This window comes from Pleurodeles waltl, chromosome 6 (assembly GCF_031143425.1).
Source record: "Pleurodeles waltl isolate 20211129_DDA chromosome 6, aPleWal1.hap1.20221129, whole genome shotgun sequence".
Lineage (NCBI taxonomy): Eukaryota > Metazoa > Chordata > Amphibia > Caudata > Salamandridae > Pleurodeles > Pleurodeles waltl.
This window is the reverse complement of record NC_090445.1, coordinates 1,698,798,594-1,698,816,819: the sequence shown is the minus strand read 5'-3', so window position 1 is coordinate 1,698,816,819 and position 18,226 is coordinate 1,698,798,594.

Sequence of the window (18,226 nt, the reverse complement as noted above, 5' to 3'; positions counted from 1 at the left end):
ATGACCGCGGCGGTGATTCCAACTTTCCCGCTGGGCCGGCGGGCGATCTCAAGAAGATCGCCCGCCGGCCCAGCGGGAAAGCCCCTGCAAAGAGGAAGCCGGCTCCGAATTGAGCCGGCGGATTTGCAGGGGTGCGACGGGTGCAGTGGCACCTGTCGCGATTTTCAGTGTCTGCAAAGCAGACACTGAAAATCTTTGTGGGGCCCTGTTAGGGGGCCCTTGCACTGCCCATGCCAGTGGCATGGGCAGTGCAGGGGCCCCCAGGGGCCCCACGTCACCCGTTCCCGCCATCCTGTTCCTGGCGGTAGAAACCGCCAGGAACAGGATGGCGGGAAGGGGGTCGGAATCCCCATGGCGGCGCTGCAAGCAGCGCCGCCATGGAGGATTCCCTGGGCCAGGGGTAAACCGGCGGGAAACCGCCGGTTCCCCTTTTCTGACCGCGGCTTTACCGCCGCGGTCAGAATGGCCCTGGAAGCAACGCCAGCCTGTTGGCGGTGCTTCCGCGGTCGTTGGCCCTGGCGGTCGGTGACCGCCAGGGTCAGAATGACCCCCTAAGAGTCTTACTCTATAGAAACAATGGAAATGTTGATTTTACACAAAGTATCTGGTTTGCATCAAAAATAAAGCCGCACGTGCATCGGAAAAGGCAGCAATGTGTCGATTCCTTACTAGTAAGTGAGCCCATGCGTCATTTCTTCTCTGGCCCGGTCAGCAATCCGTTGTTTTTCTACCTCACAAGAGAGTGATGCATCCATTTACGGATGGGGCACCTCGGATCCGTGCAGGGTCACGATGACTTTGACACCCAGGGACGACGCGTGAGAAATCCGATCGCATGGTGTTCGAAGTAGACAAACCTCAAAGGAAAGTCTCTGTTGTTCACAAGAACCTGCTTGCCCAGGCCTGGCCCCTGAAACACACCAGGGGGATGGAGACTGCATTGTGTGAGGGCAGACACAGCCCATTCAGGTGTAAGTGACCACTTATCCCTCCATTCTAGCTCAGATGGCACATCAGAATATGTGCTTTAAAGTTATTTAAAGGCAGCCCCCACATTAACCTATGAGAGAGAGAATCCTTGCAACAGTGAAAACCGAATTTTGCTGTATTTCACTGTTAGGACATGTAAAACACATCAGTACATGTCCCACCTTTAACATACACTGCACTCTACCCATCGGACTACCTAGGGCCTACCTTAGGGGTGTCTTGCATGTATAAAAAGGGAAGGTTTAGGCCTGGCAAGTAGGTACACTTGCCAGGTCGAACTGGCAATACAAGACTGTACAGACAGACACTGCAGTGGCAGGTCTGAGATTTTTACAGGACTCCTCATGTGGGAGGCACAACCAGTGCTGCAGACCCACTAGTAGCATTTGATATACAGCCCCTGGCACCTCTATTGCACTTTACTAGGGACTAACTAGTAAATCAAAATGTGCCAATCATGGGAAAAAACAATCAACAATACAATTTACACAGTAAGCATGTACAGTTTAGCAGTGGTTAGCAGTGGTAAGGTGCCCAGAGTCCTAACGCCAACAAAAACAGGTCAGAGAAAATATGAGGAAGGAGGCAGAAAGATTTGGGATGACCCTGCAAAAAGGGCCAAGTCCCACAGAACCCCTTACCATCCTAAAGCCAGGAGAGACTAATTACTACCTTGATAGACTTTCTTGATTGAGGCGATTGAACAGGGACTCAGGTCCAAAAAAGCAGGGGCATGTTCCAGTTCTATGCCTTTCTGACTCCCGTTGGATCCCTCTGTCCTTACTCTCAGGGCCCACTAAGATAACCCATTGGGAACCCCTCTCCTCATCTGCAGATACCATAGGTGCAGCAGCTGACCTTACTTTGCTCACAGATGTATCCCAGTGGGCAGACAGTACCACCATGGCCAACAGAGTGGTCTGGCCCACTCTATCTCCGGGGTGTGACACCTGTCTCCATCCCAGGGGAAATCCTGTCCACCAGGACAGCAAACCAGAGTGGCCACTGACAACTGTCAGGGATGAGAGCCAGGCCCCAGTCCTTTCAATGCCCACCAACCACTGTGACTATGGAGCGTGGGGGGGCAGGAGCCCCAGGTGCCTGGTACCTTTTGACCACGCTCCCTTCCACCAGGTCAGGGATGACAGCCTGACACTGGTCCTCCTCTCTGGGGCTCTGTACCCTCCCCCTAGGAGCGGCATCCCCAGAGTCCAGAATTATCAGGCTGCTTGTGGAAGCAGTCCTGCACAATTCTCCCACCAGTGCAGGGATGTTAACCTGCAACTGGTCTTCCATCCTGGGGTCTATACCCTCAGGCTGGACCAAGGTCAATGGTGAGGCTTCCTTCCCCCCACCCTACTTTCTGGTGTCCTGCACCCCACCCCCGCTGAAGGTGACCCCCGTCCCAGAATCCAGAATTGTCCAGGAGCTTAAGGAAGCAGTCCTGCACAATCCTCCCACTAGTGCAGGGATGTTAACCTGCAAATGGTTTTCCAACCCGAGGTCTGTGCCTTCAGGGTGGACCCGGAGCAAGTCTTCCCTCCCACTGCCATTCCTTCTGGGGTCCTGCACCCCCCTACTAGGAGTGGCCCCCCCAGAATCTAACATGGTAGAGGCACTGATAGCAGTTGCCCTTCCCTCCAGGTCAGGGGACACACCCTCAACCTGGCCCCTCTACCTAGTGTCTGTACCCTTGGATTGAATTGGGGTCAGGGGTGAGTCTCTCCCTCCCCTGCCCCTACTTTCAGGGTTCTGCACTCCTACCATGGAGAGTACCCCTAGCAATCACACACAGGGGTGTGATTGAGCAAACCACCCCCATCAGGTCAGGGTTTACCCCCTGCACCTGACCCTCCAGCCTAGGGTCTGTACCCTTAGGCTGAACCACTTCCTGGGGAGCACAACTGCCTCCACAAGGGAAACACCTTTACTATGGGCCACATAAGAGTCTGGCTGGTGCCGGTCCCCTGACCTCTGCCCACCTGGCAGAGCCTAGTTCCGCCCAGCCCAGAAATGGTATCACCAAGGTCATTCCTGGGGGGCTATGACCTCAGAGCTGACTCCTGACCATCCAGGATCTCCACTGGGGCCTGCAACCCGATCTCAGCCCTCTGTCTGGATTTCTGCACCCCCTCTCTAGCAGTGGTACGGCCAGACACCAGAACTGGTGGGACGCTGGCTACGGTTGCCCCCAAGTTCTCTTGACACTATTGGGTCGCCCTCAGCAGATAGCCCAATGGTACAGGCTAGGCTCCCATCCTGGGGTTCACTCATTGAACCCTCCTGGTTTTGGGACTGGATCTCGGACACCGTGGGACTCAGCCCACCCTCATTCCCTCTCCTCTGAGACAGGTCATGGGATCCCTTGCCCATCCCACTACACTGGACCTACCTGGGACACTGCAAGCCTTTCCCACCTCGTCTGGTTGGGAAATACCTAGACCACTCCATTCAGGAGCACCACAAATGCCTTTTCAGACCCTCTGGTACTCACCCATAGGTCTGCCTCCAGTGCAAATTCCCTGGGGTCAGAGAACTCACACTCCACCTGGTGTTGGTGTAGCTCTGGAAAACAAGGACTGGACATATGCTCTCCAGCAATCGCATCACACAGCCCCTCACATGAGTTAACCAAACTACCCTTCACCCAACCATCCAGTGCTTCTGCCTTGAAAAAGTACCCCACAACACCCTCCTGAGACTGGTGAGACAGCACCCGACTGTCCCTGACACTCAACCCACACTCTTCTGGGGTGTCTCCACACTTCACAACTAGGACCTCTACCTGGGGGGAACCCCTCTCCCTGTCACCCTCACCTGACAGACTGCTGTTGGGAGTACATGTTTTACTCAGAATATCAGACTTTATTTATTTTCACATGGGTGGGGAAGATAGTGTGAACCTTTAGAAAATGTGCTCTGATTTTAGCTTCTGCAACACCTCCCATACTTCTATGAGAATTTCACAAGAGAAAACCATTTTCTCTCTAATACGTTTCATAAAATTCCAGCAGAGCTCGGCATTATCCACATGGTAGAATCACCAACACATGATTTATACTGTGACCAACATCTGTTATCACTCTTTATAGGTGCTCCTTTTTGGGATAATCAAAACCTAGTATTCACCACAATGCATTTCAATGAGAACCATGGCCCCTAGTCCTGTACTGGCTGCAACAACATGTGGTTGATGTATTTGGTAACACGGCCCTACAGTGATTTGGATCAACAGATAGCTCAATGTGTATTTGTGCAGCAGACATCTTCTTTCAGTCTTATCCAGTGGGGAGAAGCAAATTGGAAAGAGCCGCTGCCCATGTGTACTAAGGACTGCATTGATTGTAAACAAGTCTAAGCCCCTCTTTTATTTTTTATCAGTGGATGGACAAGAGATGCTGCTGCTTAGGGTCTCGCCTTCTATGATAAAGTTATATCTCATGATACTGCAACAACAGTGATCTTCCTGCTGCAGCCAACAGCAATGGGAGGGGAAAAGGGTGATGACCACTGTCTACTGTTTCAGGGGACAACAGTCTTGGGGTGCGGGTTCCAACAGCAGTCATCTGAGGATGGTAATTTAGGTCTGCAGGCAACTTGGGTGGCAGTTTTCGTGCTGCAGGTCTCGAGGGGCAGAAGTCTCTGTGCAGCAGATTTCTGGATGGCAAACCTTGGTTTGCATGTCCTAAGATGGCAGCCTTTGTTATGTAGGGTGGGCAAATGCATAGTAGGTTGCAAGTGTTGAAGCAGTTCCATGGACAGCACCCTGTATACTACAGGTACAGAGGCTCCTGCAAAACCCAGGGTCAGAAGTCTCTGTGCCTCAGGTAGCAGGAATGGCATTTTGTGTGCCTCAGAGACCGGGTGTATAGATTGGGCTTGACCTCAAACCAGGTCAGTGTCGGTGGGTATTTGCCTGGGCATTTACTTTCCAACATGATCCTGATGTTTCACAAGCTCCAAAGTATTTTACGTAGGCCTCTATGAAATTTCTGGTGTTTTCACGTAAAATATATAAAGCTCACTATTTTGCTTCATGCAATTATGTAAAATTTTCAACATTACAAAAGTGTGAAATTTCTCACACTTTATTTGCAGCTAGAAATGTCTTCCAGAAGACTGGCTCAAACAGATTCGGTGTTGCAGTACACATTTTCTCCTGAAACATGTCTCCATGTAGACATGCACTCGCATGCAGTTTTCATTCAAGGCACCCAAAGTCTATTTTTCAAAAATGTATTTGCAATTTTGCATAATTATGTGTTTCTTAAAAAATAAAAAAAGTAATTTCACAGACTATATCGCTAAAGTAAATGTCACTAAACACATCAGAAAAAGCAACACCATACCTAAGCAGCAGCCTAGCCCTTTATAGTGTTGGGGCTTTGCTGCTACAGTGATTAACAGCATGGAGCAACATTAAGTGCAGCTTCAGACAGTCTCCCAGGGCAGACTCCTTTGTTTCTCAGTACCCTGCCAACATGCACTCAGATATAAAGTGATAAAATGCTGTCACTCATGATCACCGACACTTTACAGTCTGATTGACTGTCCAGTGGGTTGGTCTAAAACAGTGGTGTGCAACCTTTTGAATTCTGTGGACCCCCAATTTGTAAATACTGGAACCCAGGGACCCCCCACTGAATCATTATTAGAATCTGGGGACCCTCCACTGAGCCATTACTGAAAGCCCGGGACTTAGGCCCTCATTACAAACCTGGCGGTCGGTAATTAAGCAACGGTAATACCGCCAACAGGCCGGTGGTAAAAAAATAGGGTTATGACCACGGCGGAAACCGCCAACAGCCAGGTGGAAGACAATGTACCGCCCACCCCGTTACAACAAGCCAATCAGCCAGCCTTTCCTGGGCGGTACCAACGCTATCTAAAGCACGGCGGAAACAGTACACAGAATGGAAACGACTCACCCCTGGACACTCAAGGAAGAACCACAACGCCATGGTGCCCGAACAACAGGTGTTACCCATGCTGGTTTACCTCCTCCTAAACCAGGAATACCAACGGCGGAGAAGACGACCACGGTGAGTACCGCACCTAGCACACAAGGGAGGGGGGAGGAAAAAGAGAGTGACACACACACGCGACACCCTCAGCCCCGACACCATACACACAAACAGATGCAGTATCATTACAAATCCACCCCGTACCCCCCAGGAATAACGCAAGGACAAAAGGAAGTGAGTAAAGTCAGTGTAATAATATAAACTTCTAGAAATATGTCCACAAAGCACAAAACAGTATCTACAATATATACAAATGGAGGGCCACTGCCCAGTCCATAATGTCTGTGGGCCACAGGGCCATTTCACATAGGCCAAGGCCCCACTTGATTCCTGCCTCAATACGGAGAGAACACTGCAGGCGCATCAGGTCGAAAATACACAGGCACCTCAGGGGGAATGGGAAGGGGGGGGCACCTCAGTCGGAAGATGGTACAACGCCACTGCTCCTGGAGGGGGCCGCATGCCAAGCACTCTGTCCTGGGGAGTGCAAAGCCACAGTCTCTCTAGTGGGTGGTTTGCCCACTGCTTGGTCCTGGGGAGTGCAAAGCCACAGTCTCTCTAGTGGGTGGTCTGCCCACTGCTTGGTCTTGTGGAGTGCAAAGCCACAGACTCTCTAGTGGGTGGTTTGCCCACTGCTTGGTCCTGGGGAGTGCAAAGCCACAGTCTCTCAAGTTGTTTGTTTGCCCACTGCTTGGTCCTGGGTAGTACAAAGCCACAGTCTCTCAAGTGGGTGGTCTGCCCACTGCTTGGTCCTTGGGAGTGTAAGGCCACAGTCTCTCAAGTGGATGGCTTCTCCACTGGTTCTGGAGGGGGCTTTGTGCCCAGTGTGCTTCATCCTGGCAAGGAGGGGGCGAGTGGATGGCTTCTTCCACTGGTTCTGGAGGTGGCTTTGTGCCCAGTGTGCTTCATCCTGGCAACGAGGTGGTGAGTGGATACCTTCTTCCACTAGTTCTGGAGGGGGCTTTGTGCCCAGTGTGCTTCATCCTGGCAACGAGGTGGTGAGTGGATACCTTCTTCCACTAGTAATAGAGGGGGCCTTGTGCCCTGTGATGCAGATCTTGGAAAGTGCAAGGTCACAGTCTCTCACCTGGGTGTCACACCTACAGTTTTTGCAGGGGCCAGGATGCACTACAGTCCATGGAGGCACGATTACACACTGCCCGCCGGGGTGATGGCTGTTCACTGGTGACAGTGGTGCTGGTGTCAGTGCTGGCAGTGGTGGGGGGAGGCTCCAGCCCTTCCCCTGCAGCCTCGGACAGCTGCCCACTCAGGATGCTGCTACTAGCAGTGGTGCTGCTGGCGGTGCAGGTGGTGGTGCTGGCGGCGGTGCTGCCGGTGGTAGGGGGTGGCTCCAGCCATTCCCCTGCAGCCTCGAACGGCTGCCCACAGGGGCTGCTGGCAGTGGTGCTGTTGACGGTGCAGGTGGCGGTGCTGGTGGCAGTGCAGGTGACGGCTGAAGTGCCATGGCTGGTATTGTTTGCCCAGATGCTGCTTCAGGACCAGGCTCCATATCCATCCTGCCTGCGGCGTCTGTGCCTTTGTCATTGCCCTTGGCAGCTGGTGGTCCCTTCCTGCCCTTGGCAGCTGGTGGACCCTTCTTGCCTTTGCCAGCTGGTGCTCCCTTTTTGGCTTTGCCAGCTGGTGCTCCCTTTTTGCCCTTGGCAGCTGGTGCAGGCACACTGGCTATGTGCACGGCTGTCTTCTCTGAGCCTCTCACAACTGCAGTGGCAGAAATGACTTTGGCCGTGGACTGGGTGGCTGAGGTGCTAGCCTGGGTCCTGACCGCTCTGGCCCGAAGTGAAGGATGGGGGTGAGGGGCAGGGAATAGGTCAAGGGTGGAGAAGAAAAGCTTTTTAGGGACACTGGGCTGGAAGAGGGTGAAGGTTTGGGGGTGGAGGAAGAGGGAGTGGTGGTAGGAGGTGTCTTTCTGCTGTGTTTGGGTGCAGGTGCATGGACTGGATGCTGTCGTGAGGTGGATGGCTGTTGGGTGTCTGAGTGCTTGTGCTTGTGTACTTTGGGAGGGAGGACGGGGCACAGACACAGTGTGAGAGGACACAGGGGATGTTTGCATGGATGTGGGGGTGGTGACTGCCAGTGAGGGGCGTGTACTGATAGGCGTCATGGTGATGGGGTAGTGAATGAGGATGTAGTGCATGCAGATGTGAGTTGAGACGCTACTGGGAGGGAGGTGGATGATGAGGAGGAGGGGGACACAGTGGAGGCAGTGGATGTTGGTGTGTCTGCATTTGTATGGTGCTTGTGTGAGTGCCTGTGGGATGAAGTGTGGTGCTTGTGTTTGCCAGAGCCACTTCTGTGTGTTGATTTGGGTGCATGCTGGTCTGATGGTGTGCTTGGGACAGGCTGGGGTTGAGAGGAATGGGACTGGGTAGAGGAAGTTGGAGGCGGGAGGCTAGAGACAGGGACAATGGCTGCCATCAGGGAGTTGGCCAGAGCCGGGAATGATCTCTGTTGGGCCACCACGCCAGAGTGAATGCCCTCCAGGAATGCATTTGTTTGTTGTAAATGCCCTGCCTGACCCTGAATGGCATTCACTATGGTTGACTGCCCAACAGAGATGGATCGCAGGAGGTCTATACAGTCTTCATTCAGGGCAGCAGGGCTGACTGGGGCAGGGCCTGAGGTGCCTGGGGCGAAGGAGATGCCCACCCTCCTGGGTGAGTGGGCAAGGGAAACTCGCTGAGGGGCTGCTGGGAGGGCAGTGCTGGTATGGGGAGTGGCGGCTGTACCTGTAGTTGGGCCACAGAGGTGTCCACCACCACCAGGGAGCTTTCATCGGAGGAGGTGTCGCTGTCCGAACTGTCCCCTCCAGTCTCCGCCGTGGTGCTCCCCTTGCCCTCAGTCCCACTGGTGCCCTCACAGTCAGTGGATTTGGCCTCATGGGCCATGTGGGATGCAGCTCCCTCCTTCGCTGGTGCCTCTGCTCCTCTGCCAAATGATGCTAATACACACAAGAACAGGGTGTCAAAACAAAAAGGGGGGGAGAGACAGAGGATACACTTGGTCAATGCCAGCAACAACACCACCGTTGGCATACATAACACACAGGGAACAGCACTATGCACTAGGTTATGCACTACCAGTTACAATGCTAGTCACCATGCCATGGAGTAGAATGCCTAGTGCCAATAGCAGCACACCTGAAACCCACAGGACCCTGCCCAGTAGTAGATGCCCAATAGCATATTTGGGGCTGGAGTGCATCAGAGCCTGCCCAACATGGGACCTACCCTGCCATGTTCGTCCTGGCCTAGGGGCACCCACAGGCCCACTTCCCCCACCCAGATAACACCTCATCACGTGCAATTTACAGATTCTGAAACTGTACTCACCCTCTTGTGGCTGATGTGATGCCTTCAAGTGCCCATCCAACTCCGGATAGGCCACCACCAGGATACGGAACCTCAGGGGGTCAGGGTTCGATGGGCACCCCTTCCTCGTTGGGAGACCATCCCCATTGGGCCTCCGCCATCTTCCTTGCCCAGCAGCACAGGTCCTCCCACCGTTTGCGACAGTGTGTGCTCCACCTGTTAAAGACCCCCAGGGCCGGCACATCCTTGGCGATGGCACGCCAAATACCCTTTTTCTGATGGGCGCTGACCTGCAGACAATGATACATAGGAAATGGGATCAGCCATACTGTCCGGCCTGTTACACTCATGGCCCACTATATCCCTCCCATCCCCTTACTCACAGACATTGACCACAATACATGCAGCACTCTGCCCAGGACCCCTCAGCCACCCGCCTTACACGAGGCTTACACACACAGCACTCCATGCATTCATGCCCCATGCATCGTGCTCACAGTGTACTCACCTGTTGGTCTGGAGGACCATAAAGTAAACGGTACTGGGGTAGGACCCCATCCGCTAGTCTCTCCAACTCCTCCGGAGTGAAGGCAGGGGCCCTTTCCCCAGACACTCGAGCCATGGTCGCTTCCAGACATAGGTCACAGCAGCACTTGCAATGTAGGTCCTCTCCTGTTGAAGGTCAGGTAGCAAGTGAGTGAACAGGTAGAAAATGGCGGTCACGTCCGCAGCGGTGCGTACCGTCACCGCCGGCGTACATCACCATTGGCTACTGGAACCCATAGGGCCCAATGATCACCAACGAGGTGTTGCACGGCAGTCCTCGACCGCATTCCGCAACAGTGCACAACGTCAGTGGAATTACCTCATTTCCACTTGTCCCTCCACACAGGTCAGGCGGCTGCCATTTCAGGGGGGAACAGGTCATGGTACCTAACTGTGTCACAGCAGACATAGGCACATTTACGGGAATACACATTAACATAGTGTTTCTGTCACAACATGCAAGGAATTTTATTCTGAGGTTATGTTTGAATATGACCATCTGCTTACCGTTTTTCACCCTATAGCTCAACCGCTGAGGATGAATAGGAGATGGAGAAATACCCAGTGTACAGACCCTTGGTGGACCTGGCAACAACGTAGAACAGGCACAGTATCCTCACCTACAGACTTGATAGGACCACAATCACAGAGCTGTTTGCCCAATTGTAGCCTGACCTGATCTCAGCTATCCGTCACCCCACTGGGATCCCCCCTCCTGTGGAAGTCCTATCAGTGCTCCATTTCTTGTCAAGTGGCTCCTTCCAAGCAACAGTGGCCATGGCAGCATCCAAAGTCACAGCCAATGTTCTCAATAGTACTGACCAGAGTGTTGTCTGCCCTGATGAAACACATGCACAGCTACATCATTTTCCCCCAGGTGGAGAATTTGGCCACAGTGAAGGCTGACTTCTATGTAATGGGATATATCCCAACATCATTGGTGCTATTGATGGTACACATATTGCCTTTGCCCCCCCCCCCGGAGAAATTAACAGGTGTACAGAAATTGAAAGAGCTTTCTGTCAACATCTGGGCAGTGCACGCTCTACGGGCGACTGGAATGCAAAAACACAGCACTTATGAGATGATGTAATTCATGCATTATGTTGATACGATGTTGTTAAACCTTTTGCATTGCAGAGTTTAATCCTAAAGACTTATATTCAAGGTGCTTGTAAATACTGTTCATTTGCAATGTATTGCTGCAGGCTTTCAGAGTGTGTCAGGGTGTGGTCCCCTTCCAGGGCCTTCTAGAAACATCCTCTGCAGCATGCCTGGGTGTGGTTTGTGGGCTGGGCCAAGACTCTATATAAGGGAGCCAGCCCAGCTCCACGTGCTCACTATTCAGAGGTCCCAGTGCAGAGCAGCAGCAACTTCCTGAGCTTCTGTTCCGGTGGCCTACTTTGATCTTCCAGGCCTCGCCCTTTCACTTGGCTGGGTGATTCTTGATCAAGGGCGGTAAAACGGAGGTCGGGCTGGGCCCCTGAATCCGTTCTCGAAGGATTTCAAGTTCTTGGGCCTAATTACTATGATAAATCCATTTTGCTCTTGTGCGTGTGAAAGTGCGCTTGACATTTAATGGCATTTACCTGCTGGTATTTGAATCAGCAAGACGCGTGATTCGTTCCTCGTGCTTTAACCCTTGATATTCATTGTGCGCTACTATTTCTGTGCAGTGACATGGTGGCATTCGAATCGGCAAGACGCGCGATTCGTTCCTCGTGCTTTAACCCTTGATATTCATTGTGCGCTACCATTTCTTGACAGTTACATGGTGGCATTCGAATCGGCAAGATGCGCGATTCGTTCCTCGTGTTTTAACCCTTGATATTCATTGTGCGCTACCATTTCTTGGCAGTTACATGGTGGCATTCGAATCTGCAAGATGCGCGATTCGTTTCTCGTGCTTTAACCCTTGATATTCATTGTGCGCTATCATTTCTTGGCAGTTACATGGTTGCATTCGAATCGGCAAGTCGCGCTATTCTTTACTTGTGTACTAATTTAGATATTCATTGTGCACAACCATTTTCTGACATTTACAAGGTTGCATTCAAATCGGCAAGACGCTCGATTCTTTACTTGTTTACAAATCAAGATATTCATTGTGCGCAACCATTTTCTGACATTTACAAGGTTGCATTCGAATCGGCAAGACTCGCTATTCTTTACTTGTGTACTAATTTAGATATTCATTGTGCACAACCATTTTCTGACATTTACAAGGTTGCATTCAAATCGGCAAGACGCTCGATTCTTTACTTGTTTACAAATCAAGATATTCATTGCGCGCAACCATTTTCAGAAATTTACAAGGTTGCATTCGAATCGGCAAGACTCGCTATTCTTTACTCGCGTACAAATCTAGATATTCATTGCGCGCAACCATTTTCTGGCATTTACAAGGTTGCATTCAAATCGGCAAGATGTGCGATCTGTTTCCTGTGCTTAATTTATGTTACTCATTGTGCGTGCTATCATTTCTTGGCATTCACATGGTGGCATTCGAATCGGCAAGACGCGCAATTCCTTTTCCTGTGCTTAATTCATGTTATTCATTGTGCGCAACTATTTCATGACATTTACAAAAACTCTTGTGGAAATCCGCAATGTGCGCAATTTGTGTTCTTGGATTCTAAAGATCTAAAGTGCTAGAATTCTGGATGTTATATTCTATGTGCATGTAAGGTCTTTAGTACTATTCCTATTATTTTCCAAGGAATGTTTGGATAGCCTTTATCCTCATGTAATGAGGCCGTGTTTGTTCTGGTACATTGTTCTGGAAGGTTCTTGTATTCCTAGAACAGTATGTTTTTCAATTCATAAAAATTACATATGAAACATTGTACTAACCATTTTTGATTCATTTTCAGGTACCTAGATTTAGTGAGGCCTTATTAGAGTCTAGTTCTAGGCCATTCATGTTTCCTTAGTTTTAGGTGTTACTTCATGTTTCAAGTATCACTGAACTCTAGACTCAACAGTGTGTTATTTCATGTTCCGAGTATCACTGAACTCTAGGCTCAACAGAGTGTTATTTCATGTTTCAAGTATCACTGAACTCTAGACACAACTGTGTGTTATTTCATGTTCCGAGTATCACTGAACTCTAGACTCAACAGAGTGTTATTTCATGTTTCAAGTGTCATAGAACTCTGAACCACAATAGAGTATTATTTCATGTTCCAAGTATCAATGAACCCTAGATTCAACAGAGAGTTTTTATGAATCTAAATGTGGTTTTGAATCTGATGTTGTGTTGTTTAATCTTTTGCTTCCCACAGGCCTCCTTCCCAGCTGTCCCCTTCCTAATCCCCTCTTCCCCTCTTGAGCTCTCTTAGCCTCTGTGATTCATCTATCAGAGTCTTGGAGCTGTTCGGTGGTGGACGTGTTGGGAACGTGCGCAGATCCCGAGGATCTGGTGACTCTGACACTTTCACTCTATGAATGTGCAGATAGTATGCCTGGCAGACCAGTACATCTCCCATGTCAATGCAAAGTTTCCTGGATCTGTGCATGATGCCTATATCCTGAGGAATAGCAGCATCCCATATGTGATGGCTGAACTCCAGAGGCACCGGGTGTGGCTAATAGGTGAGCCCATGATCCCCACCCACTGTATGTTGGTATATGGGTGTGGGGTTGGCCCTAAGGGTGAGTGTCTGGCTAACAGGTATCTCTCGATATTTGCAGGTGACTCTGGTTATCCCAACCTCTCATGGCTACTGACCCCAGTGAGGAATGCCAGGATAAGGGCAGGGGAACGTTACAATGAGGCACATGAGCGAACAAGGAGGATCATTGAGCGCACCTTTGGCCTCCTGAAGGCCAGGTTCAGGTGCCTTCATCTGACAGGTGGATCCCTGTGCTACTCACCCAAGAAGGTCTGCCAGATCATTGTTGCATATTGCATGTTGCACAACCTAACTTTGAGACGCCAGGTGCCTTTTCTGCAGGAGGATGAGGCGGCAGATGGTCGTGTGGAAGCAGAGGAGCCTGTGGACAGTGACGAAGAGGAGGCAGAGGAAGAGGATGTGGCCAACAGAACAACTATGATACAACAGTACTTCCAGTGAAACACAGGTAAGACACTGTAACCTCACCTTCGATTGCTGTTTTGTGAAGTGAATTTTCTCTGGCTGGCTGCTGCTCCCACTACAAAGGCCACTTATTGTACCCTTTAACATGTCTATTTGCAGATATTTGTGCCCCCCTGTGGCTCCTGGTGCATTGACTGCAGCACATTACAGGTCATACCTATGTATACATCACTGTACTGTCTATTTGCAATGTCTACAGATTGTTAAACAACTATGGGGGTCATTCCGACCCCGGCGGGCCGGGGATGCGGGAGCACTGCCAACAGGCTGGCGGTGCCCCGCAGGGCATTCTGACCGAAGTGGTTTGGCCGCGGTCAGACCAGGAAAACCGGCGGTCTCCCGCCGGTTTTCCGCTGCCCTGGGAATCCCCCATGGCGGCGCAGCTTGCTGCGCCGCCATGGGGGATTCCGACCCCCTCACCGCCATCCTGTTCCTGGCGGCTCCGGCCGCCAGGAACAGAATGGCGGTGAGGGGTGTCGTGGGGCCCCTGGGGGCCCCTGCAGTGCCCATGCCAATGGCATGGGCACTGCAGGGCCCCCATAAGAGGGCCCCACTTTGTATTTCAGTGTCTGCTTTGCAGACACTGAAATACGCGACGGGTACCACTGCACCCGTCGCACATACCCACTCCGCCGGCTCCATTCGGAGCCGGCTTCCTCGTGGGGAGGGGTTTCCCGCTGGGCTGGCAGGCGGCCTTCTGGCGGTCGCCCGCCAGCCCAGCGGGAAAGCCAGAATGGCCTCCGCGGTCTTTCGACCGCGGAGCGGCCATATGGCGGCTCCCTCCAGGCGGGCGGCGACCGCCGCCCGCGGGGGTCAGAATGACCCCCTATATCTTTAAATCATTTGACATACTCCATACTTTTTTTTTCCAACAGTGTTTATTTCAGTGCTGAGAAGTAAATGGGGATGTGCAATGGGCTTGGGTGAAGGTGGAGGAAAGTTCAGGATAGACTCCAGTCTATTGGTATCACAGGTGCATTGTCCAAGGGGGCATAGGAAGAGGAGCAATGTCGGTTCAAGGTGGACAGGGTGACAGAGTGGGACACAAGGGTGACAATCAGGAGAGTGTTATTTCCTGGTGGGATCTTGGCAATGTTCTCTGGCTGCTGCCTGGATTGAGGGGACCGTTTGCAAGGTGATTCTCCTTTTGCAGGAGGAGGGGTGCTGGTGGCCTGTTGGTCTTCTGGTGGGGCCTCCTGTCCACTAGTGTCAACGGAGGTGGAAGGCTGTTCATCGGTGTGGCTAGTGTCAGGGGCCCGTTGGTGTGCCACTGCCTCCCTCATGGTGTTGGCCATGTCTGTTAGCACCCCTGCAATGGTGACCAGGGTGGTGTGGATGTCCATCAGGTCATTCCTGATTCCCAGTATCTGGCCCATGGTCTCCTGGGAAAGGTGGTATGCTCCCTGTCAGTGCCTCATGGAGAGTTGGTTCCCTGGGCCTTTCCTCCCGCTGTCGCACAGCAGTCCTCCCAACTTCCCTGTTGTCTTGTGTCTCTGTCCCCTGAACCATGTGCCCACTGCCACTGACCCCAGATCCCTGATCGTCCTGTGTTTGTGGGGTGGCCTTGGTCCCTGTAGTGGTGGACAGACTGCTGCTTGACGTGTCCTGGAGACAGTGGTGTGGGCCCGCAGGGTGTGTGCTGTGGTGGTGTTTCCTGAGGGGGGAGGGTCTGTGGTGGTATGTGACTGTGCCTGGGTAACCGACTGTCCAGAGGTCCCTGATGGGCCAGGTTGGTCATCCTGATCCAGGTGTGCAGAGCTGCTGTCACCACTGTAGTCCTCTTCTGCAGGGGGACTGGATGTTGCTGGCGACTCCTCTCTGGTGAAATTGTGTGGGGGTCCTGTGGGGATGTAAATGCAGTGTTATTGTTTCTGCATGTGACATCTTGTGCATGGGTATGTTTCCCATTATGGTTGTTATTACCAAGGCAGCTTTGGCTTGTGTGAGTTGTTATTTGGTTGGCTAAGTGATAGTCACTGGTGTGCATGCTGTGGTGATGGGTGTCCATGCAAGGCTGTGAGTGGTGTCCATGCATTGTTGTTGCATGCAGCGCTGGGTACTGGGATGAGTGGGTTGTGATGGTGGGGTGTATATGAGGTGGTGGGGTGAGGGTAGGGGTGGGGGCATGTGATGGCATGCAGGTAGGGGGGTGATAGTAATAGAGATGTGACTTACCAGAGTCCATCCTCCTGCTACTCCTGCCAGGCCCTCAGGATGCAGTATTGTCAAGACTTGCTCCTCCCATGTTGTCAGTTGTGGGGGAGGAGGTGGGGGTTCACCGCCAGTCCTCTGTACAGCTACCTGGTGTCTTGCAACCACAGAACACACCTTCCCCTATAGGTTGTTCCACATCTTCCTGATGTCAACCCTTATTCTGGAGTGCTTTCCCACAGCGTTGACCCTGTCCACGATCATCCGCCATAGCTCCATCTTCCTTGCAATGGATGTTTGGTGCACCTTTGACCTGAATAGCTGTGGCTCCACCCGGATGATTTCCTCCACCATGACCCTTAGCTCCTCCTCTGAGAACCTGGGGTGTCTTTGTGGCACCATGGGTGTAGTGTGTGTGGTGTGTGTGAGGGTGTGTGGGGTGATGTGTTGGGGTGTGTGCTGTGAGGTGCGTGAATGTAGTATGGGTGATGGTGTTCTGTGGCTCTGCTTCTGTGGGTCCTCCTGGTGTGTCTCTCTCTCTGTTGAAAATTGTTTGTAATGGTAAAGGGTTGTGGGTAATTTGGGTATGTGTTTTATATTGGTATGGGTGTGGTGTGTGTATGTGTGTCAGGTATGTGTAGTTTGAATTGTCCAATGTGGTGTTGTTTTGTATGTGTGTATGTATTTTGAGCGCGGTGGTATGTACCGCCAATGGTTTACTGCGGTTGAATGTCCGCTGCGGTGATTCGTGGGTCATGATATTGTGGGCATAGTTCTGTTGGCGTACCGGTGTGGGTTTTGCTACCGCCAGTTTATCACTGATCTTTGGTCTGGCGGACTTGTGTGTGTGTCTGTATAGTTGCGGATTTCTATGTCTGGGTCATAATACAGGTAGCGGTATACCGCCGCGGTTACAGTATGTTGGGGGCAGTCCGCATGGCAGTAAGCAGCACTTACCGCCAATGTCATAATGAGGGCCTTAATCTGTTACAAATATAAAATTTTCGAAGCAGTCGCGGACCCCCTTTGAAGGCTTTGCGGACCCCCAGGAGTCCCCATCCCACAAGTTGGGAACCACTGGTCTAAAAGGCTGATGGCATTTCCCCCAAAGCAAGAACTGAAGGAGACTGACCTATTGCCCTACATAATGCAGGGTGTCCTGTCATCTGATCTAAAATATGACCGGCTTTTCCAGTAAGGAGGTGATGAACAAGGCTGATCCAAAGCCCTTGACCATGTATTATATATTTTTGTCAGTACATGTGCCGCCACAGACAGTAACACCTTCCACACTAATCCTACCATGCCTTGGCAAACCAATAAGTCTCACTAAGCAATGTATTGGCTTTATCCTTGGTTTCTAGCCATGTTGTAATGTTGTACAGTGGCCCGGCTGCTGTACAGCATCAGTGAAAGTCTAAAAAAATGCACTATGATGCGGCTATTGCAGCCTGGGTTGTAACCCTTTCTTTTTTGATTGTTGGTAGAGAACTAATAGAGGACGGTAGGAAGGGTAGGAAAAGCCAGCCCAGACAAAGAACGGAGGAAGGGAGAGTGGGGTGGGCAAGCCAACATCGACAACAATTGGAAAGAGCCAGGAAGGATGGGGCAAGCCAACATGGACAAAAGAAGGGGGAGGTTGGTGACAAACCAACATGGACCACAAACAAAGGGAGGGAATATGAAGGCAAACCACCATGGCAGCAAACGTAGGAAAGGAGTTAAGGTAGGGCAGACCAACAAATATAAAAGAAGGAGGGAAAGTGGGGTGGTGGTTCAAGCAGACAGACACAGGAGGAACACAGAGGGAGGTGTACATGATTGAGCCAACTGAAAAACATGCACTCTGTTAGAGAGCTTAAATTCAAAGAATAAACAGTAGTGCCTAAAAAAATGAGCAGTGAAAGAACATAAGTAATGCGTCAATCCGTGCTCAAGGTGAGGAAGAAACACATGAAGCGGAAGGAAGGCTGCCGTAGTTGACCAATAAGAAACAAGCAAATTAGGATAACGAAGAAGCCAACCAATGGTAAGCAATGGAGGGTCTCTAAACCCACTGATAAAAAATGAAAGGTGTAGAAAAGAC